Source organism: Oryctolagus cuniculus, chromosome 5 (assembly GCF_051225735.1).
Source record: "Oryctolagus cuniculus isolate XC-2025 breed Fujian yellow rabbit chromosome 5, ASM5122573v1, whole genome shotgun sequence".
Taxonomy (NCBI): domain Eukaryota; kingdom Metazoa; phylum Chordata; class Mammalia; order Lagomorpha; family Leporidae; genus Oryctolagus; species Oryctolagus cuniculus.
The window spans coordinates 36,920,369-36,944,926 of record NC_142871.1 but is presented as its reverse complement, the minus strand read 5'-3'; the positions used below and the strand labels follow the sequence as shown (position 1 = coordinate 36,944,926).

Below are 24,558 nucleotides of genomic sequence, written 5' to 3'. Positions count from 1 at the left end.
TGTGAGACCCAGGGGAAGCTCCTAGCTCCTGGCTTTGGATCAGCCCAGCCCCAGCCATTGTAGCCAATTGGGGAGTGAACCAGTGGACAGAAGACCTTTCTCTCTGTCTCTCCGTTTCTCTGTAACTCTGCCTCTCAAATAAATTTTTTTAAAAAAAGATATATTACTTATTTTCTCATTGGGATTATTTAAGTTTCTCATTTTTGAAAAGATTTATTTATTTATTTATTTGAAAGGCAGAGTTTCAGAGAGCCAGAGGCAGAGAGAGAGAGAGAAGTCTTCCATCCAATGGTTCACTTCCCAGATGGCTGCAATGGCTGGAGCTGCATGGATTCAAAGCCAGGAGCCAGGAGCTTCTTCCCAGTCTCCCACATGGGTGCAGGGGCCCAAGCACCTGGGCCATCTTCTACTGCTTTCCCAGGCCATAGCAGAGAGCTGGATCGGAAGTAGAGCAGCTGGAACTCAAACCAGTGCCCATATGGGATGCTGGCACTGCAGCATTTTACCACTATGCCACAGTGCTGGCCCCAAGTTTCTTATTTTTTTGTTACAAATAATGCTGTTAATCTGGGGGAAATAACATCAGCTATCTCATAGATTTAATGGAATCAATCAGTTCATGTATACATGTAAAGTTTCTAAAAGAATGCCTGACATCTAAATATTTCAAAAATTATGCATTTAATATCTTTTTATTGTCTTATTACAAATGAAAATGCATGTGATAAACTCATAGAAATCAGATTATTCAATTGTTTAGCATTTCCAAATTGCTCTCTAAGGAACAAGTTATAGATCCTTTGTTGGTGAATAAAGAATATTTGTTTTCTCTACACTATTTAAGTTAAACTATCAGTGGAAGTAGCATAGACATATGGAATGGTGCATACATATTATATGGATTGACTCAACATAGTGAAACAAAATATGTAGCCAACCCCCAATCAAGACTGTGTGGGTTTCCATCACTCCATCAGCCTCACTTGATTCCCCACTGGTGCTTATTAGACTCTCCTACTCCACTTTAAGCCCTATCCTATTTGTAGCACCAACCATTCATTTTATCTCCTTTTATGTCTGAGTTCTTTCCCTCAACACTGTGTTTGTATGAGATGATTATTGCTTATCCTTGTTGTTCTAAGTATCCATATTCATTGATCTGTAGGTATTTTATTGTGAGAATATACATACTGTAAATCATTCACTGCTTTTTTATGTGGTTGACCGTTACCCTGTTAAGACTCTTCTACATGCCTTTCAACATATATATATATATATATATATATATGCATATTTCTTTTGGATATTTTCCTCAGTAGAAGTGTTACTTCACTGGGTAAGTGTCCAGTCAACATTGCCAATTTTCCAAAGTAATGGTGCCAATTTATCATAGTGCCAGCAATGGAGGCCAGTACCAGTTGTATATTCTTGCCAATTCTTGGCATTACTTATTTTTAAAATTGTGGTCTTTATGATAGGTGTATAGTGGCAAATCACAGTGATATTTATTTTCCTTATAATTGGTGAGGTTTAACATCTTTCCTGTGGTTATTGATCCTTTGGATGTTCTTTTTTTGTGAAGCAACTTTTCAAATCATTTTCACCTTTAAAAAAAATCAAGTTGTATTTGTTTGTAAGTGTTCTTTATTTTTCTGGATATATATCCTTGCATGTGTATAATATGTTATGATATATGTAACCAGAGATTTTTTTGTCTCTTAATCATGTCTTTAGTAAGTTTTGGGGCAGATGGCCTAAAGGTTAAGACACACAACTTGGGAAGCCCACATCTCATTTTGGAGTGCCTGCATTCAAGTCTGGGCTGGATTCTAGTTTCTCAGGTGATTGGGTCCCTACCACACTGTGAAAAACCTGGATTGAGTTCCTGGCTCCTGGCTTCAGCCTGCCATAATATGGCCCAAGCAGAGGTGGGCATTTGGAGAGAAAATGGGAGTTCTGTCTGTCTTTTTGTGTCTCTTTGCCTTTCAAATGAAATAAATGATTAGTTCTTAATTTTAATAAACTCTTGTTTTTAAAATATTCCTTTATAATTAGTACATTTTGTGTCTTGCTTAAGAGATCTTGGCCTACAGTCATGAAGACATTCTCCTCTGTTTTGTACTAGAGGTTTTATTATTTTGTCTTTCTTCATTGGATTTACAGTCCATCTTTAACTGATTTTATGTGATATGAGAAAGTGGTCAATAGTTGTATTTACTTCTATGGGTGTCCAATTGATTCTGTGCCCTTTATTGAAAAATGCTGTAGGTGGCAAATTGTGGTACAGCAGGTTAAGCCACTGCCTGCAATGCCAGCAATCCCACATGAGTGCTGGTTTGAGTTCAGGCTGCTCCACTTCTGATGTAGCTCCCTGCTAACACACCTCTGAAAGCAGAGGAAGAGGGCTCAAATGTTTGGACCCCTGCCATCCATAGCAGACTTGGATATAGTTCCAGACTCCTGGCTTTGGCCTAGCCCAAGCCCAGTTGTTGGAGCCATCTGGGGTGTGACCAGGGGATGGAAAATAGATCTCTCTCTCTCCCTCTCTCTGCTTTCTCCCCCTCCTCTCTCTTTCTTTGTATAACTATACCTTTCAAATAAATAAAATGAATCTTAAGAATAAAGGACATAAATTATCAAAAACATAAAAGAACTCAAGACATGTTTCTATCTTTTGTAATATAGAAGTTTTATGGTGAAACTAATTTAGTCAAATTAACCAGGCCTTATTGTTACTGCTTTTTCATCCCATATGGGCGTCAGGTTCTAGTCCTGGTTGCTCCTCTTCCAGTCCTGCTCTCTGCTGTGGCCTGGGAGTGCAGTGGAGGATGGTTCAAGTGCTTGGGCCCTGCACCCGCATGGGAGACCAGGAGGAAGCTCCTGGCTTTGGATTGGCGCAGTGCCGGCCACGGCGGCCATTTGGGGAGTGAACCAACAGAAGGAAGACCTTTCTCTCTGTCTCTCTCTCTCACTGTCTCACTCTACCTGTCAAATAAAAAATATATATATAATTTTATTTTGGTACAAACATTGTTGTAATCCATTCATAGTGTTTTCATAGTATCCCTTGCCTTGAGCCTTTTGAAGTATCATCATAAATGCCATGGTTCTTGATGATAGGGACTTGAAATTAGTTGTATCTAATAGCCACATAGTGCATCCAGTAGACACTCAATAAATGCTACTTGAGTGAATGAGTGCAGGACAGTAATTTTTTAATTTTTGAAACAGAGGTTACTAAGAGATCTTTAACAAGATACAAAATAGAGTACAAGTATAAGGAAATGTAGACTTAAAAGTAAACAGTATTCCTTATTAGAAGGTACCTTTGCCCACAAACTCTCTTAGGGGAATGGAATGTAGAAAACTGTTGATGTGTGAATGAGTAGTACTAGCAATGGATGATCTTGCTTTACAAACTGAGTAGGTGGAGGGAGTGCTCCCCAGGGCGGGGGTGGGGGGGGTTTAATGTCTACAAGGAGGCTTGATGACCTTTGAAGTGGGAGGGCTATTCGCTTTTCTTATTCAAATGTGCAGTCAGGCATCTTGATCTGGAACCACTGAGATGAGAGCTATGTCAGAGTGGCAAACCAAGCCAGCCATCAGTGTCGTGCAGTGAAAGCCACGTGTGTTTAAAAGGGTGTGGTGGGCCCCTGGGGAAGGCCAGGCTCTGAGAAGACTCTAAGACCAATGAGCAGAAGGAGGAAAGAGCTGTATTTTTGTTCTACCCCATCAAAGGCCAGTGTTGCTGTTTTCAAGCAAATCAAGATGATTACAGAGGACTTCTTGCTGCGTGGATGTTTGTGTGTGTGTGTGTGTGTGTGCACCAGTAAGGCCTTCTTTTTCAGAGGAAAGATATTTTTATATTTGTTTAATCTGAGATTTTTGATTTCCTCAACTTCCAGTCCAGTTGGAGAGTGACTTTTTTTCCATGTGTCCCCAGACACAGGAGGAGGCCGAGGGAGAGTGACGCAGGCAGGAGCCTGTTGGGCGGCTGGCTGCCCCCCTCCCAGCCTGCCTTCTGGGCCTGGCCTGGTGTGTGGCTGCTGTTTATACCTGCTGAAGTGCTTTCTGTGTTTGAGTTGGCGCTGCCAGCTTACAAGCTAGAGCCCCAGGCTGTTCACGAGGTCTGTCCCAGAGCTTTGAAACCTCTGAGCTGGCGGCTGGGGCGAGAGAATGTCTCTCTCAGTTTTTGGGTGAACTCCATGTTTTTTTCCAAGAGGTTAGATCACTGTCCACAGTGCAGGCTTGCTAGACAGAATGTAACAGTTTCTGCTGGAGACATCCTGAACTTTTAAAGGCAAAAGGCGGAGGTGGAAGTGGGAGAAAAAAAAAAAAAACCAGGGCCAATTTAATAGCTTGAAAATGAACATTTTTATAACTGGTTAACAAAGATTTTTTTTAACTGAACTGGAAAACTTAAGATACCATTTCTTGGGATGGCAAGAGGACATATTTCACAATTCCCAGTACCCTCCCAAGTTATGTTTGAGACCAGACCAGATTAGTCAGTGGTTGTGGAAGGGATATTAGGGGTGATATAATTTTTATGAAAATGTACCTGGACATCTCTTTGGTCCTTTCATCCATCCATAAAAGCTTCTAGAAGACGTGTCTTTTTCACAAGTGGCAAGACTGGGAAAGCTCCGAGGCTGCTCCCTGCCCATAGCTCTTGGCTCTTTCTTCCTGTTGCTATTTATTTACTTATTTATTTATTTTTGTCATAGTAGGAATATCATTGTCAGTTCCTTGCCTAACATTTATGTCCCATAACCCACTTTTATGAGATATCATGATTCATGGGGAGAATTTATTTTTCTTGTCTAAGCTTTAGTGTGGCTAGGATTCTGTATTTTGTTTCTGTCTGTGTCTGTTATGAGTGAACATGGTCTAGATATATAAAATATATCACACCTAAGAAACTAGTAAATTACTAAAATGTTTTATACCAAGGCTCATAGCATCCAAATAAAAAAGTGGACACACTGAAGAATTACGTTTAAAACAGGATATGACTGATACCCTATCTAGTTGATAACAACCATGTTTACAGGAAAACTTAAAAGAGGCCTCATTCGATCCTTTCCTCTGCCACCCCCAATCAAATACAAAGTCTGTGTTCTTATAAATATGCTAAGAGGGGCCGCCATTGTGGCGCAGTGGGTTAAATCCCTGGCCTGAAGCCCCAGCATCCCATATGGGCACCGGTTCGTGTCCCGGCTGCTCCTCTTCCGATCCAGCTCTCTTCTATGGCCTCGGAAAGCAGTAGAAGATGGCCCAAGTCCTTGGGCTCCTGCTCCCACGTGGGAGACCTGGAACAAGCTCCTGACTCCTGGCTTCGGATCAGCGCAGCTCCAGCCATTGCAGTCAATTGGGGAGTGAACCATCAGATGGAAGACGTCTCTCTCTGTCTCTACCTCTCTCTGTAACTCTTTCAAATAAATAAAATAAGTCTTTAAATAAATAAATAAATATACTAAGAATTTTGCCTGTAATGTTTGTCTATGAAGAACATAAAAATGCTTTTGAGTGGGGTAGGTGCCAGTCTTATTTCACCAAGCCAAGGGAAGGAGCCCTTACTCTAGGGCTTCCACATAGGGCAGCATGGGTGAAGAATGAATGGCTTTCCCTGGACTCTTTAAAGAGGTGTGTTTACTATTGGGGCCAACTCAATGGTCTTCTTTTTTTTAAAGTAGCAGCCTCTTTCTACCTCCCTCTATATGTTTCTTTCCCCAGTCTAACTCAGGCCATTCGCTGAAGGATGTATAAATGGACATTTATTTGACCTTGTCCATGAGAGGCAGACATATGTTATCTCAACTCTGATGTGATATATCTGCCCCAACATATGGCATGGCTGTGTTTGTCATTCAAGAAGTTTATTGGTGTAATGTGTGTTCCCTGGTCCTCTTCATGAAAAAATGTTTATACCCGTGGGCATGTCCAGATGGCAGTGAAAGGCCAGCATTCATGAGCGCAGCAGCCAGCAGTGTGTGGTTGCCAAGGTATGCAGGAAAGGCATGTCCTTTGCCACCTCATTGCCTTGTAAAGAAACCATCTCTAAAGAACAGAGTAGCACTCTTGAGGCTAGCGCTCCCTAGTCTTTCAGACTTTGCATGTGGGAGGGCAGAGAGACAACGTGAAATACAAGAGAAGCGTTTTTGTTATTGTTCTGGCAATTTACAAAAGTGTAAGAGTGGTAGGGGAAAGATTTTTGCACACTGGGTCTCAGTAGAAATTTAATCCAGATGTGCTCTGTGCATCCTGAGCATGATGCCCCTTTCAAAGGCTAATTTTGGGGCAACAGGTATGTTGGGTGCCGGGGATGGCCACAGGGACAGCTTATGGGCTCCCAAGCTATGATAGTCAGGTGGTGAATAGGCAGACACTCTGAGTCCCTTGGAATCTGTGGCATTTGTGAGATTGGTTTTTTTTTAGACCCCATTAATGCTGTTGTTGGAATGATGAAATATCTTTTCAACGCATGTTCTCGAGGAGCTGTTGCTGACACTAACAATCCTAGGTGGGAAAAGGTTTCTTATTGGATTAGCTGCAAATACAGGAAAATCTCAGGTACAGCTGCAGCTGTTGTAGCCTGTTGAAGTGTGGATTCTGAAGCCAGCCCATAAAACGGAAGGATGGTGTGGGGCTGCTGATGTGGCACAGCAGGTTAATCTGCCACCTGCAACACTTGCATCCAATAAGTGTGCTGGTTTGAGTCCAGGCTGCTTCACTTCTGATCAGACTCCCTGCTAATGTACCTGGGAAAGTAGTGGATGGTGGCTCAAGTGCTTGTGCCTCAGCCACCCATGTGGGAGACCCAGAAGCAGTTTTTGGCTGGTGGCTTTGGCCTGGCCCACACTGGGCTACGGTAGCCATTTGAGAAGTGAACCTAAAGGCAGAAGATCTCGCTGTCTCTCTCGCCCTCTCTCTGTAACTCTGCCTTTCAAATAAAATGTCTTTTTTTTTAGGTTTTACGTTTTATAGAATTTGGCATGTTGTTATTGCTTAATATTGGATATATCAGGGGTGGGAGAAAGAATTTGGTATGCAGAAAACAGCCTTAAAAATTAGAGGTTCTCAAATTAGAAATGGGGAATGGTTTCTGATAACTGAATTTGTATTTATCTAATTTATGTTGTTATTAAAGAAAAAGAAGCATTCCTAAATATCACAATAGGGATCTTAATGATAGAGGTGTAGTAGCTTGCTTTTGCTGTCACATTGTGTATATTGTTTAGGTATTATTGAAAGGGCATGGGCATGAGAGGGGCTGACATCTGTTACTTTCCAGACTAATAGACTATGATGGGCATACCTGGTTGGATTGGCATGATGCCATACCCATTCTTAACAGTAAATGAGAGATAAAGTAGGTCAGACTAACAAATGGGTGGCCTGGGTTAGAAGAACTTCCACTTGTTCAAGTTCATTCCCTGTAGTTTACTACCAAGCCTAGCAGCCCTATTGGATGTTTTAACAGAGGACACGTGGGAACAGGCTGGTTTTTTGAAACTTCCTGATGTGGCATAGGAGAGGGACAGTGGAGAGTTCAGTGCAGCCTCCCCAGGAACCCACTAGATCAGAAGGGCAATGGCACTGCCCTTGTTTCTTTAATCTCTTGGAATGAGGTTAATGCTGCCTTCTAGTTTTTGTAGCAGGCTGGGAGGGGAGCCTGTTAGTACTCATATATAGTACTGCTATATAAGGGATTGTTGTACCTGAGTGAACATTTTTTTTGAAGATTTATTTTATTATTTGAAAGGCAGAGTTACAGAGAGGGAGAGAGAGACAGAGGTCTTCCATCCACTGGTTTACTGCACAAGTGGCTACAATGGCCAGGACTGAGCCAAGCTGAAGCCAGGAACCCGGAATTTCTTTCGGGTCTCCCATGTGGATGCAGGGGCCCAAGCAGGTGAACCATCTTCCACTGCTTTTCTCAGACCATTAGCAGGGATCTGGATGGGAAGTAGAGCAGCTGGGACTTGAATGACACCCATATGGGACACTGGCATTACAGGTAGCAGTTTTACCTGCTACGCCACAACACCGACCCACCCACCCTACTCCTACTCCAGTTAGCTTATAGTGTTTCCTTCTTATTACCATCTGGTTATCCTATCAACCTTTAGCTACCGTAGATGGTCCACTATAGGAACATATATTAGCCACAAGAGGCTCTGGAAACCAGCAGTTACTTTCTGTATTGAAGAGCTGTCCATTCCTGAGAAATCATATCATGTAGAGCTGAAATCAAGCCTTCATGAGGCCCTAACCCTGGAAGGTTATAAAGAAACTCTCCAGAGTCTGACCACTAATAGCTGTAACAAAGTGGAGTAACGGGGCTGCAAAGAACTGCAAGGGTCAAATAACTGACAGTCTGCCTTTCAGGTGTTGGATTTTAAATCAACCAGAGAAGAGAATTTGCTGTTCATTTCTTAATTTTTACTGAAGGAAATACTACAACATCATCCCCTGAAGGTTGATTCTGTGCTGTGGCCCCTAAAGATGTCTTGTGTTAATTAAAATCCTAGGTTTTCAACTCAAACATATTTGTTATTATTTATTAGATGAGCTTAAGGAGAACAATCTGTTACTCTACACACACAAATTTGGACATGATGCTAAAATTTCTGTCACAGGAATTTACAAAAGTCCCAACCCATTTATATCTATATTTTAGTTCATCCCAATGTTTGGAAATTTGCAACCTATGTAGAAAGAGAATGCTATGTAATAATAATCATAGTAGCAATGGTGTTGCCTGCTTACCTGTGCCAAGTACATTTCTCAGTGCATCCTGTGTATAACTAGTTCACTTATTCCGCTTTGATAACCCTTTTGGTAGGTATCATTTTGCAGAGTAGTAAAAATTGAGCCACACACAAAATGATTAAATTTTCTTTCCACAATTACACTGATAGCAAATGGAAAAGTTAAGATTTAAACCAAACTTGGCTGGAAGGTGTGTGTAGGTGATAATGGCCAATATGTGAAAGCTGAATTGTTCTTTATTAGGTTCTCAACCTTGCCTAGAAGGGTGCTTGAATATATGATGCTGCATTAGCATTCTAATTGTAAAACATTATATTTAAGACATGTGTGTGAAAATAATCTTATCAGATTTCCTCAGCTGTATTTCAGTGTGTTTTTTGATTTTATTGTTTTTGCTTTTGCTTTGAAACAGCATGAAACACAAAAGACATAAAAATCTTATCCTCTAACCACCTCTTGTGAGTTTTGCTTGTCTTTTGTGTTTGTTATTTAACTCCAGGAGAGACAGTGTTACATACTGGTGTGGTTTTAGATGCAAAAAGAAATGTAATAGGGAAGCAAATTCCTTGTGCTAAATTTTCATTTCAGGAACAGAGCAGACTGTGAGAGAAGGAACTGTCTTGGTCATGACTAGGGAGATCAGATGGGAAGGTTCGAGAAAGGGCAGTGTGATGAACAAGGAAGAATCAAGAAATAATTCAACTCAGCTCACATTTCTTTCCTTTCCATTTCTTCTTTCATGTCATCATGAGATTTCCATTTACTTCTTTTTATTTTATTTGAAAGGAGGAGAGAGAGAATGGCACACACACATGCACACACACACACACACACACACACAAAGCAGGGGAGGGGGAGGAGATCTTCAATCCACTGGTTCAATCCCCAAATGTCCACAACAGCCAGCCTTGGTCCTGGCTAAGGCCAGGTGCCAGAAACTTAATCCAGGTTTCCCATGTAAGTGGTTGAGATCCAACTACTTGAATCATCACCTGCTGCCACCCCAGGTGCATATTAACAGGAAGCTGAATCAGAAGTGGAGTAGCCAGGACTCAAACCAGGCACACCAATATGGGATGCAGGCATTCCAAGGTTCAACTTAGTCTTTGCATCAAATGCATGCCCCTCACACCATTACATCTGTCATATATGCTCCACCTTAAAGGGAGAAAGATGAGAATCTGATAAAACTAGAGATGTTAGGGAATCCCCTATAATCCTAGGGAGAATTCTCTATAGACCAAGGGAGAATTTGTGGAAGGAAGTGGTTGGGGCACACAGAAAAGCATTGAGACTGGTTTAGAGAGGGAAGGGAACTGACCGTATGTGACTGCCTGGATATGCTTCCTCTTTTGCTTGAGATCTACTGCAGCTTCCAGAGAGGTGACATTTGGAAATAAGAATCCAAACCCAAATTGCCAAGAAATAGCTTTGGCGGAACACATAAAATACAGTGACCTTCAATACGTTCTATTTTAGCTAGAAGGTAGATAATTTAAGATCCCGGGTCATAGTACATTCACAAGGACTAGACAGTAAGGTCTCTGTAGAAAGGTTAAATAAAAGCTATAGAAAGGCAGATGAGTGGCTTCAAACTCCTGCTTTACATTCAGGGAAATGTCTTACTAAATAGGGAAGTATGATGGTGCTGTTCTATCCCAGAGACAATGCCATTTACCAATCCCCCAAGCCATGATGGAATTCTCTTCTGCTTGATAACATGGGTGGTTTCTACTTTCTCTGCTCTGGAGGATTTATGAAGGCCTTTCTGATTCCCAACTTTAGCATCCTTGGCAGTGGCTTGTGTAGGGGCCAGACTAGACTTGACCAAATGTAGATGAGACCACCATGTTCTGCAAAGTGAAATCAATAAACTTTGTTCATGGGACCCTGAGGGACATTCTCTGTAATTCAGCATTAGAATTGTGACTGAGGGGCTGGCACAGTGGCACAGTGGGTTAGGCTGCTGCCTGTGATGTGTACATCCTGTGTGAGCACTGGTTTGAATCCTGGCTGCTCCACTTCAGATCCAGCTCTCTGCTAATAGGCCTGGGAAAGCAGCAGAAAATGGCCCGTGTGTTTGGGCCCTTACCACTCCCATGGGAGACTCCAGTGGAATTCCAGAGCCCTGGCTTTGGCCTGGCCCAACCTTGGTCATTGTGACTATGTGGGGAGTGAGCCATCAGATGGAACATCTCTCTCTGATCTCTCTCTGTCTCTCCCTCTTTGTAACTCTGCCTTTCAAATAAATAAATAAATTTTTTTAAAAAAAGTTATGACTGAAAAAATGGGAGTAGAGAAACAGAGCAGATATATATTGACTTTATTTATTGACTATGAAGAGCATTGGCTGACAATATTGATTCATAAAAAAAATTGGAAATTTATACCCTGTACCTGCACTCTTGCAATTATAAAAACAAATCTCAGTTTCATGAACTTTTCCAGGATCTCAGATATGATGCTTTATTCATTTCATAAATGGGTTAAAATTTGATCCAGTTTATTCTATGAGGGTTGAAGGCCAGGAAATCTAAGTAAGAATCTGCTATGGTCTACTCATTTCCTTACCTTGTCAATGTGGATGCTCTTGGTCTCCCTCCTGCCTAGGTCAGCAGGGGACCTGGCTTCTTAATACTTCCTTCAAGATGAGGCAGAGGCTGAGAATCTTGCTCCAGAAATCTGATACAGCTATAGATGCTAGAAGGGTGTCATGCTTCTTGCAGTGGAAGCAACATGGCCATTGACTGTGAAAGCTCAGGGTTTTCACACCCAGTCAAGAAGAATTCCTTTTTTGTGATTGGTTCCCTTAGGGGTATAGCAGGTCATGGTGTGGCTATGATTGACTATGTGCAAATTAACCTAACATGTTGATCCTAGAGAGAAATTCTTCAAATTCTGCATTGGATAGTCTTATTCATACAGGGAGAAGCTTGATACATATAAAAATTACTTAACATTAATATGTGATGCCTAAGTAGTACTGTTTTTAGAACTGGGACTTAAATTATGACTCATACATTGAACAGGAAGATGAAGGGAACAGAGTTGGGTCTCTCTATGGTCTAAATAAATGAGTATCTTTTTTTTAAGATTTATTTATTTATTTGAAAGGCAGAGTTACAGAGAGGCAGAGGCCGAGAGAGAGAGAGAGGAGAGAGAGAGAGAAAGAGAGAGGTCTTCCATCTGCAGGTTCACTCACCAAATGGCCACAATGGTCAGAGCTGCGTTGATCTGAAGCCAGGAGCCAGGAGTCTCCCCTGGGTGTTCCACAGCGGTACAGGAGCCCAAGGACTTGGACGATCTTCTACTGCTTTCCCAGGCCATAGCAGAGAGCTGCATCAGAAGTGGAACAGCCAGGACTTGAACCGGTGCCCATATGGTATGGCGGCACTGCAGGTGGTGGCTTTACCTACTATGCTACAGCACTAGCCCCAAGTGAGTATCTTTAAGTTCTGCCTTGTCTAAATAAACATTTAATATCTTTGATTCAGAAATCTGATTAGATAATAGATTGAAGGGTACCAGAAGATCACTTTAGTTCCAGATATAATTTCCTGGAAATTTAGTGTCAGAAATTCACTTTGACTGAGGTTTAAGGGCAAATGGGATATAAAAAATAATGAGTCATGAAAATCAAACAGTTCCCTCCACTTTTCTGCTTATAACTGTGCATTAGTATAAAATAGTGAGTACTGGCATAAAATACAATGTTTTAAAAAATCCTGTCTTTAAAAAATGTATTGGAAAGGGAGAGAGAGAGAGAGAGAGAGAGGGAGGAAGAGAGAGAATCTGCTGGTTCCCATAAGCCTGCAACAGCCTCGGGTAGGCTAGGCAGAAGCCAGAGGCAGGAACTCCATCTGAGTCTCCCGTGTAGGTAGCAAGGATCAAGGTATTTGGGCCATCATCTACTGCCTCCCAGGTACATTAGCAGGAAGCTGGATTGGAAGCAGAGACAGAAATTGATCCCAGGCTCTCTGATACGGGATGAAGTCAGGTATCCCAAGTGATGGCTTAACCTGCTGTAACACAGTGCCTGCCCCTAAAAATATTATCTTTTGAATGTAAGTTGATTTAGAACAAATCTGAGATTTTTCCCAAGTTTGTATAAAATTAAGACTTGCTTAAACAAATAGGGAATACTTGATTAACATCAAAGCTGATTTTTGTCTTTACTGGGAGTCCTGGGTACAAAGGGATAATTTGTAGAATCTGAAGTCCTGTTTAAATATTATTGGCTTAGTAATAATAAAAACTGTTTGCATAGTTTTATAAACTTTCTCAGTTAATTCATGTTATAGTAATTGATCCAAATAAGAAAGAGAATTAAAAAAACTGGGGGAAAGTCTGTTCTAGTTTCCATTCCATCTTTCAAACAAATTTCTCTTTGGCTTTATGGAATTGGTCATTAATAAAGTAACATAATGGGTAGAACATGACAAAATAAATTTTAGTATTTCTCCTTTTATCTCTGGTTTATTTCAGATCAGGCGCTGGAATAATAGCACTGACACTAACCAATAGGTTTTTTAAAAAATATAAAATGGATTGTATTTGAGATTTTATATGCTAATAATGTATTTTTTTGCTAGATTTGTAGATATCCAATTCTGAATGTGGACTGCAAAACAGAATTATATGTTTTGTCCCTTGACAGCAATCCTACCTACTTCCCTTTCTATTTTGATACTTACACACTCAAACATTCTTTTCCTCATTTTCATTTTCAAGGCATTGGTCCAGATGCTTTCCCTTTCAGCACTTCTCTGTTCCATTTAAAATTAAAATGGAGGAAGTACAAAATTTAGGCCAAGGAAATCTTTATCATTTATAAACATAGATAGAAGTGTTTTTTTTTTTTTTAAATCTGTAACCCTTGGAAGATAAAAAAGAGGGATGCTTTTATATCATCCACTTCTGGTCTTCTGTAAAAGTGAAGAGAGCATATTATTATTATTATTATTATTATAGATTTGAAAAGATTTCTCGCAGTGTTTAGGTTACTACTTGGGACACCCACATCCCACATCAGGGTGCCTGGTTTGAGTTCCAACTACTGTGCTTCTGATCCAGCTTCCTATAGTGCATCCTTGGGAGGTAGCAGGAGATGATTCAAGTACTTGAGTCCTTGATACTCATTTGGGAGACCCAGACTGGCTTCCTGGCCCTGGTTTCAGCCTGTCCCAGTCCCGGCTGTTGTGGGCATCTGGGGAGTGAACCAGCAGATGGAAGATCTCTATCTCTGTCTCTCTCTCTCTCTGTAGTGTTTGTATTACTCTGCTTTTCAATAAACTGGAAAAAAATAACAAAAAACTTTAAAATATTTTCTTGTTCCAGAAAATGTTATTTAAGAATATGCAAAGTAACATTGCAATTGAAGCTACATGAAAACACATCATTCAAATATTAAATAAAGAAATTTGTGTTCATTGTATCATTAATAACAATGAATTACTGGTACTAAAACAAGATTTGGTGCCATTATTTTGAATTACTATTTTAATAGATACAAGATGACACTATGATAATAAAGTAGGTTAATTTATGCTAATTAACCAAATTATTTTGGGAACTCCTTAGGAAATTAAGCACCTCCATTAGTTTTCAAGAAAATCTAATGCTGTTCCCTTTTACTACATCTGATAGTTTATCCATTGGGTAATTATATTCCCTGAGCTAATATTTTTATATGAAGGAAAAAAAGTTCACATTTTACCTAATATTGAGCCTGTTTCACAAGTTTTTAGTTTTACTGGTGTTTCATCACAGGAGGAATAGCTCCAGACAAACATGTATGACCTACTGCACCCAAAATGAATTATGGAAAAGGCTACAGTAAAAATCTGACTGTCCAAAGGGAGTAAAACTTTCCAAAAGCAGAAAAACAATTTGAGCAACTGAGTTTCTGAGGTTCTGCTTATGTAATGTAGACTACAGTGTCTAAGAAGGCACATAATCTTTGTTTAAACATAAAACATCTGTCTTATTTATCAAAATGAAGGTAACTTATTGTAGAAAAGCTCTCACAAAAATCTACTATGGAGTCGTTAAGCTCATCAATAACTGATTCAAAGTCTGTGTTTACATGATGTTTATGTGATGACAAACAATGCAATGAAAACAGAAAGCTTGTTTCCCAATTGCTAAGATACATGCTTTTATTTCCCCCCTTGGTTTGCATCAGCAAATTTGCTGTTACTTAAGTTTTTGATTATTATTTTATTTTTTGTGTGAGAGAAACAGGGAGAGTAAGAGCTTCCTGAATGCCCATGGCAGCCAGGACTGGGACAGGGCTGGACTGAGGTTGCAGCCAGGAGCCAGGAACTTAATCCAGTTCTCTCATGTGGATGACAAGAACCCATTACTTGAGCCTTCATTGCTGCCTCTAAGCATTGGCAAGAAGCTAGTCAGGAGCCAGAGCTGGGCAATGAACCCAGGTACTCTAATGTGGGATAAGGCATCTTGGCCATGAGGTGAACATCTTTTCCATTTGTTTTGTTCTTGAGTTCTAACTTTTTTTCATATTAAATCATAGTCAGTTATCAAAATAGATAATTTTGTTTTTTTTTTATGTAATAATAAGATGTATTGCCAATGCCAACTTCTCAGAAAATGCAAATGGATCAAATCTAGTCTTTCGATTCAGAAAGTGAATCATGTATCTTGTTTGAAAAGACATAAATAGTAAGCTTTATTCTAAGTCCTGTGGAATCATTAGTGCTAGTTTTCATAAAATCTTACTTCTTGGCAATGAAAGACCATATTAAAGTTCTTTAATTCTGAAATTTAAAGGGTCTTAAAACCAAGAAAGGTCTTGTTGAAGATGTGAACATTTGATTTGATAATGGAAATAGTTTCCATGTTTTAAAAAAGCCGGGACTCTGAAAGTATGTTTTGAGAATGAGGTCACATTCTTCCCCTTCCCTGGTCAGAAGAGCAAGGAAATCCTCAGCTGCAGTTTCTTGAGTAAGGCAACATAATGCTAGCCATGCCTGAGGGAAGTTGCAAGTAGGGTTGAGGACAGGTTGGTACTAGCCATATTCACTTAGCAGCATCAACATAAAAAGCTGCATATTATGGCGATGTCTTTTGATAAAAAAAATAAACAAATACTACAAAAAGAGTTTGCACTCACATATGAACTTCTATCACATGATAAAGATGTAAACATCATGAAAATAAATAACATATGAATATATATGTGTAAAACTGTATATGTTTTACATTTTGTGATAATATTCACCGAGTGATTAAAGGAAGTACTCTTCTGATTATGATTATAAATTAATAAGCATGTTACTTTTATCCCATTGAAATTAGGTTCTATAATGCTCCACAAAAACAGTTTGTCATTGTCTTTTCAGCACCCATCATTGTTGGTACTTCAATATTTATGGGATCTCTGCATCTCTCCTATAATATGTAAAAATCTGAAAAGGAGGGGCCTATATTCTGCTCACTTTGGGATCCCTATTGCCTGCATACTTCCTGGCATATTGTTGGTTTTTGTTTTTTAAGATTTATTTTATTTATTTGAAAGGAACAATTACAGAGAGAGAGAGACAGAAGGAGGGAATGAGAGGGAGAAATCTTCCATCCTCTGGATCACTTCCCAAATGGCCACAATGGCCAGATCTGAGCCAGATTGACACCAGGAGCTTCCTCTGGGTCTCCCCGATGGTTGCAGGGGTTCTTGGGCCATCATCTGCTGCTTTCCCAAGCGCGTTAGCAGGGAGATGGATCAGAAGTGGAGCACCTGGGACTTGAACTGGTAACCATATGGGATACCTGCTTAGCAGTCAGAGGCTTTTACCCTCTATGTCACAATGACAGCCCCATGTTGGTCTTCTAATACATACTTGCTGAAATAATGGGGGAAGATAAAGAAAGGTTGCAAAACAAATTTACAACACAAGAAGAAATAGTCAATTAGTCTAAGTTTAGATTTTAAAATATTGTTTTCATCCACATAAAAAATAGCACAATAATTAAACTGATGGAGTTAACCAGTGAGATGTGGATTTGATTATTAGTTCCCAATGTATGCCCTTAATTGGTTCATGTAAACATTTCTCTGTAGGAAAACATGCTTCTTTGGTTTTTTAAAAATTTATTCTGAAATATAGAGACAGAGATCTCCCATCGAAATGTTCACAGTGGAACTCAATCCAAGTCTCCTACATGGGTGCAAGGACCCAGGTACTTCAGCCATCACTTGCTGCTCCTCAAGTTCTCATTAGCAGGAAGCTGGAATTGGGAGTGGAGCTGGAACTGGAACCCGGGCATTCCACATGGCATCTGAACCATGCTGTTTCAAATGCCTTCCCTAGTGTTTCTTGGTAATGATGAAAGTTGTGCAAGTTTGTTGGTAAAAACAATAGTACTTACAATGAGTCAAGTTTAGTACACTGGTATAATGAGGATTTCCCTTCCCTACCTCTAGCATTCCATTTCATTGTATTCATTAGCCTCAGAATGAGAAGAACTAACTCAAATTAGCCGGGCTGTTTTCATGGGGATTCTGCCTGAGCCAGAAGCGAATACCTCAGGACACTTCCAGACTGATTTGTATGACACACAAGGCCCAGGTTAGCATCTTATTGTGAAATATTTATCTCGGCCTCTTTACTTATCTACTGCAGAATAACTTTACCTTTTAAGGACATTTCACAACATAGTATAATACCACCTGTATATTAATTTTTAGTTGTTTTAGTATATTACAATATAACAATATAATGTACTAATAATTACCATTTGTAACAAGGCCAGCATATAATTATCATAAATTATGAATGATAGTATCTTCGAAATGAAATTATTATTTTCAAGCTCATATGATAACTTTAAGAGAAAGCAAAACTACTTGCATGAGGAGAAATGAAAATCTTATAAGTACTATGTCAATCATTTTTTAGAAAATGTGTATTTGGGGCCAGCGCTGTGGTGTAGTGGGTAAAGCGGGCATCCTATGTTGGGCGCTGACTTGCATCCCAGCTGTTCCTCTTCCGATCCAGCTCTGCTGTTGCCTGTGAAAGCAGTAGAAAATGGCCCAAGTCCATGGGCCCCTGCACCTGCATGGAGACCTGGAAGAAACTCCAGGCTCCTGGCTTCGGGTCAGCCCAGCTCCAGCCATTGAGGCCATTTGGGGAGTGAACCAGTAGATGGAAGACCTCTCCTCTCTCTCTCTCTCTCTCTCTCTCTCTCTCTGCCTCTGCCTCTCTGTAATGCTGCCTTTCAAATAAATAATCTTTTTAATAAACAAAATGTATATTTCTAAAACACTTCATGGTAATTCAAGACATGTTGTTCTAGTCAAATCTCTTTCAATAAACATTCATTCAGCACCTAACACACAGGAAGGTCAGTACCAAGTACCATATGAGGATACAAAAGAGTGTGGTGCAGTTTTCTGTACAAGAGAAGCAAGAACATAGTTTCCTTTGGTTATGCTCATGATGTGTATAATCTGGAATGTGGCCGAGGCACCTGTGTGAATGGCAGGATGGCGTGTGCAGGAGCCACTTTGCCACAAGTGAACCAAGTGCCCTCAGCTTTGTTGCAGAGGTGTGCACACTGCATATCTTACTGAAACCTTTGTGTGAAAAAAAAATCACTCCTTTTAGTGACTTCCAGCAATGTCAATCTGTGATTGTCAATAGAAAGGATAGCTTGGAGGAAGTTGACAATTTGTGAGCTTTTGTTTATGTGGATTATACTTATCCATAGTTGCCATATTAGAAATCATATTTGAAAACATTTTTAATCTTTCTTTAAAAGTAAACTCATTGTGATATAAATATAATCACATTTTTCTGAAAATAACTATGTTCTCTGGGATTAAAAAAGTGGAAAAAGTGGGATTGCCTTACATTCTAAAAATATTTTAATGTCTGCTGTAAGAGGAGACAGTGCTTTTCTATGTGGTTCTGCAGTTGTGTGTGTGTGTGTGTGTGTTGTGACACTGTACATCATAGGGGCAAATAAACCCTTATCTGTGTTGTTTATAAAAACAATTTTGACTTCACAGAGGCCCTAAAAGGCTCCCAGGGACTGCAAGAAGCCTGCACCTCTGTGTGAGAGATGGCTCTCTCTAGTGTCCCGGGTTCATGGAACAAGTAGAGGCCATACGAGGCAGGCTGTAAGACCGGGCTAAAGCAGGCATGAACAATAACAGCAGAAGAAAGCAATGATTAGATGAGCATACTAAGTAAAACACAAAACACACAAAGTCCACATACTTGGGACGGTGGAGACACAGTTTTCCAACACCTGTGTACTCTTTTCTCCTTCGTGGAGGAAACAGTGTGAAGAGGAGGGATACAGGCTTGCTGCAAAGTGCCCGTGAGGTGCCAGTTGTTAACCTGTAGGAGCTCCCATAGCGATCACAGTTACCTTGGTTTCACACAAAGGTGGGTGCACCTGGGAGAAAGCCGAGAACAAAGCTTCAGGGGACAGACAGGGCAGGTTGCCTTCTGAGAAATGTGTACCAGGTGCACATGGATCTGGTAGCTTGATCTGGGGACTACGTGAAAGGTCAGACCGTGGAGGGGCTCCCAGGGCAGGTTAGGGGGTTTGGCCTTTACACCCCATGGAATAGGGCTGCTGCTGAAATGTGGGCAGAAGAAGAGATCCCATCAGGTCTCATTAGATCGAACTCTGCCTTGTCATCTTTGCCTCACTGATTGCCCAGCTAGTTCTTTCTTTATGAGGTGTGAGGAAGAAAAACTTTAAGACACTTTCTGTGTTCCCAGCCAGGGATGAAAATAAAGTTAGCACTGGTATTTTTGTCCTGCCTCTGGGCAAGCCAAAGGCTGTGATTGGCTAACTCAGTGGTTCCCTCCCTCAGCCTCCCTTGGTGGTAGAGTCCACAGACCCACTGCTGTGTTCAGCTGGGTGATGGATTTAAAAACTCTTATTCAGTGATTTAGGAGCTAGAGTTGTTTCTTCTCCTCCTTCTCCTCCCCCTCTTCTTCCTCCTCCTTCTCCTCCTCCCCCTCCTCTTCCTACTTCTCCTCTTCTTGGAAGTAGTGTTGGATAAGGATAAGGACAAGGACAAGAAGAACTGGGAAAAAAAATAGTTTGCATTCAGTATGTATGAAAATCTCCCATGGTAGGGTGAGGAGATCATTCTAACTTCGCCAGGGCTCCGTTGCAGATCTTTTAGCCAGACCCCAAATAGCAATCCGCCTTAACCATAATTCCTGCATTCGTTTACTTGTGCATTGCTTTTTATTCCTCGTGGTCAGCTTTTAGCCTTTGAAACTCTGTGGTATGCGAATAGCTTTAATACTTCAGGCTTTTTTTGTTTGTAAGTAAGTCATAATTTAACTTTATTTGGAAACCCTCCCAACAGGGGCCTTAGGGGTTGCATCTTTATTCCCTTAAAGGGATGTTGTAAGGATAAAGTGACGTACTATTGGTAAAAGTGTGTTCACTTTTTATAGAGAGAGAGGTGTATGTGTTTTGTCTGTCTTTAACAGTTTTGCGTTTCAAAAGCAGGTTCTACATGATAAGGTTTTTCAGTTGGTTTAGAAGCGTGGGCTGGGTCTGTGTTACACAGAACACACTGAGGGGGCAAGTGTGCTATTTTCACATGGTAATCAGTTATAGATGAAAGAAATATGGCAGGGGCTCCAGACAGGAATGTCATGTCCTAGCCAAAAAATAAAACTACAAAATGAAGGAAAGAATAATTTTCTCTTTATAAATCTTCTTTCTTTCTTCCTTTCTTTCAGTAGGTGGGAATGGAAGTTCTAAGTCTCTGGCAGGTCCTGAGGCAGTAGTGGTGACACGGTGTTCTTGAGAGATGACTCCAGCACTGCAGATCATCAACTGTGATGGCCTTGAAGACATGGCTACAGTTCTCACATGGCTGTGCGTATGGTTAAGGCCAGCTAGTTCTAGCCTGAGAATGCAATCAGAAAGTCAGCTAAGGCCAGAGTATGTAAATTATCCTCTTTATGACTAGAATTTTGTAGGTAGTTTATATTTTGTTATATCTGGGTATATTCTACCAATATATTTTTTTTGACAGGCAGAGTGGGCAGTGAGAGAGAGACAGAGAGAAAGGTCTTCCTTTTTCCGTTGGTTCACCCCACAATGGCCACTGTGGCCGGTGCACCGCACTGATCTGAAGCCAGGAGCCAGGTGTTTCTCCTGGTCTCCCATGCGGGTGCAGGGCCCAAGGACTGCACTCCCAGGCCACAGCAGAGAGCTATACAGGAAGAGGAGCAACCAGGACGGAATCCGGCGCCCCAACCAGGACTAGAACCCGGTGTGCCTGCGCCTCAGTCGGAGGATTGGCCTATTGAGCCGCGGCACCAGCCTACCAATATTTTTTACTTTTTTTTTTAAAGATTTATTTTATTTATCTGAAACGCACAGTTACAGAGAGAGATTTGGAGAGACATGGTGTTGAAAGAGAGAGACAGAATCAGCCCTTAAGGCACGCGGATCTGGCTGAAAAGCCCATGAGAGTATTACAGGCATGGAAAGCCAAGACACTCTGGCAAAAAAAAAAAACAAAAAAAAACACCACCTAAATGAAAGATCTCCACGAGTGAGATCCCAGTGAAAAGAACAGGTCATCAAAGAAGGAGGTACCTTTTTCTGAAGGGAGGAGAGAACTTCCACTTTGACTATGACCTTGTCTAAATATGATCAGAGTTGGTGAACTCAAAAGACTTCCATAGCCTTGGCAACTCATGACAAGAGCCTAGGGTGATTACTGATGCCATAAACAAGAGTGTCAATTTGTTAGGTCAACAACAGGAGTCACTGTGCACTTACTCCTCATGTAGGATCTCTGTCCTTAATGTGCTGTACATTGTGATTTAATGCTATAACTAGTACTTAAACAGTATTTTTCACTTTGTGTTTCTATGTGGGTGCAAACTGTTGAAATCTTTACTTAATATATGCTAAACTGATCTTCTGTATATAAAGAGAATTGAAAATGAATCTTGATGTGAATGGAAGGGGGGAGGGAGAGGGAAAGGGGAAGGTTGCGGGTGGGAGGGAAGTTATGGGGCGGGGAGCCATTGTAATCCATAAGCTGTACTTTGGAAATTTATATTCATTAAATAAAAGTTAAAAAAAAAATGAAAGAGAGAGAGAAAGCGGGGGGCGGGGGGAGAGGAGATCCTCTGGTTCACTCCCCACATTGCCACAACAGCCAGGGCTGGCCCAGACAGAAGCCAGGAGCTGCTTCTGGGTCTCCCCTGTGATTGCAGGGGCCCAAGCATTTGGGCCATCCTCCAATGCTTTCCCAGGTGCATCAGCAGGGAGCCAGATCAGAAGTGGAACAACTGAACTCCACCCATAAGGGATGCCAGTGTAGCAGGTGGCAGTTTTATGCCACAACGCCAGGCCCTTTACTGTCTTTTAAAAAGTGACTTGTGCTATCCTCTGATTTTTATAAAAGCATTACATGTCTTCATTAGAACTTTTTTTTTTTTTTTTTTTTTGGTAAAGCGCATAAATTAGGGGGCCGGCGCCTTGGCGCTCTCTGTTAATCCTCCGCCTGCAGCACCGGCATCTCATATGGGCGCTGGGTTCTAGTTCCAGTTGCTCCTCTTCCAGTCCAGCTCTCTACTGTGGCCCTGGAAGGCAGTGGAGGATGGCCCAGGTGCTTGGGCCCCTGCACTCACATGGGAGACCAGGAGGAAGCACCTGGCTCCTGGCTTCGGATCGGCGCAGCACCAGCCGTAGAGGCCGTTTGGGGAGTGAACCAATGGAAGGAAGACCTTTCTGTCTCTCTTTCTCACTGTCTATAACTCTACCTGTAAAAAAAAGAAAAAAAGCACATAAATTATTTAAAAATTTAAAATCACAACATCCTTATCAGGCAAGAATAGTAGCTTTGACTTCTACAAATAATTCCTTCTAATGTTTTCTGTTCATCTGTATTTTGCCTCTTACCAAATCAGAAAAACATCCTGTGCATATTTCTGTGGGGTGATTTCCTCTCTAATTATACTGTGTGACCCTGCATCATTAAACAGTGTTTGAAAACATTGTAATTAATGACTGTATCATGTTCCATTTTATGCACAGCTGTGTGAGGTGGTATGTGTAGGGGTATCAGATCATAGACAGGGTCAGACTCCCTGGGTCTGAACAGTGGCTCTGCTGACTGACAGCTGGGCGTCTGTGAGCAACTTACTTAATGGCTGTGTTTCTGTTTCCTCGGTTCTAAAATGAGATTAAAATCAAATTCGTAGGGCTCTTTTCAAGATCAACTGAATGTGTTCATCAAATATTTGGAATAGTGTTGGGCTTAAGGTAAGTATTAGACATGATATCATTATCATATAATTATATAATGATATCATTATTAATATGCTGTTCAAAAAGGTTATTTTTCATTTCTATCACTGAAAATTAAGTCTTTTTTCCAGCTGAATATTTCCTCAGAAGTAGAAAAACAGAGACAAGAGAATTTAACATACAATTAAATTGCATTCCCCAAACGTTGCAAAATTCTATCTTCCCACTTCCAACTTAGGAGCTTGTCTATCTCACCACATTGTTGACGGTACTGAGAGTTTTTATTTAAAGCATGTTATACTAATAAACATCAATTTAACTTTACTTCCTTGACAACTATTGTAGAAGTTTTTAAAAAATATATTTTATTATTATACATTTTCACTTGTAAGTTGTCCATTCATTGCCTTTCTCTTATTTATTTGATTTTTTGGTAGAAATCCTTGATACATTAAAATTTCAGTTGGATATCTGTCATATTTTTGGCAACTGCTTTTCCTAAATTTTTGTCTTTATAATTTTGGGGTATGATTTTGTATTTCTTGTATTTTTCAATTTTTTAAGACATATTTGCTGGCACTTAATACATTTTTTCTAGAACCCTTAATCTTAGTAAATCTAAAATTATAAGATTTCCTTACCCATAGAGAGGTAAGACTTTTTTAAAAGGCTTCTTATATATACATAGATGTAGACACAATAAATAATATATATTTAATATTTTATATATTACATATGATATATGGTATGTGTATATGATAATATATCACATGTAATATAAATCATATATATGTGTTATATACTTAAAATGTATTTTATAGTTAATATAAACATTAAACTCTTTAGCCCATCTGGAATATATAGTGTATGTTAACTGTAATTTAAGCTAAAGACTAATGCTATACATTCTCCAAGTAATAACTAACCATTTCCACAGAACTGTTTATTGAATAACCCCTCCTTTCCTTATAACTTTAGAAATCTATTATAATACACTAAATGTTATTTATGAGCCATGTGTTATCTTTCTGATGTGTTTATTTTTCTTCCTGTACCATACTGTTTTATTAGTGTAACATTACATAGTACATTTTAACATCTGTTGGTGCAAGTCAAGGTGCTTCCCATTTGTGTCAGACATTGTAGGCACGGTTTCCTGTGGCAATGATCTTCAGGTGCTAACAAATATTTCTAGAAGAAAGAACTCCATGGTCATCTGGAAGTGTTATGCTACACCCTTAGAGAGACATCTTGCACATTAGCTTGTGGAAGCATCGGAACATCAAAGTTTTAATGCTGTTTCATCCAGGGTTCTCAAAAAAGATGTGAGCACATAGAGATACTTCCTCCTGCTCTTTATTGAGAAGAACTTATGACAGACACAGCATTTTAATGAAACCATAACAATTGTAAACTACTTTATATTAGTAGATAAATGACTAAAAATATAGAATATATCCACTTGAGTCAAGTTATATCTCTCAATAATTTCAAAAGACGTGCTCTTTAGTT

General features: G+C 40.1%; 1 long non-coding RNA gene across 15 annotated transcripts in view; it reads left to right on the top strand.

Moving 5' to 3' along the window:
* Positions 1–24,558, top strand: part of LOC103349888 (uncharacterized) — a 79,142-nt gene that overhangs the window by 52,313 nt on the left and 2,271 nt on the right. For 2 of the 15 annotated variants that reach the window (XR_016233744.1, XR_016233734.1), the window contains 2 exons: positions 1,735–1,928; positions 20,514–20,947. This is a non-coding gene — a long non-coding RNA (uncharacterized LOC103349888). Of the gene's footprint in view, positions 1–236; positions 2,049–17,218; positions 20,399–20,513; positions 21,008–23,177; positions 24,372–24,558 lie in introns of those variants that run through there. The other 13 variants (XR_016233741.1, XR_016233738.1, XR_016233740.1 and 10 more) reach the window with 11 other exon arrangements.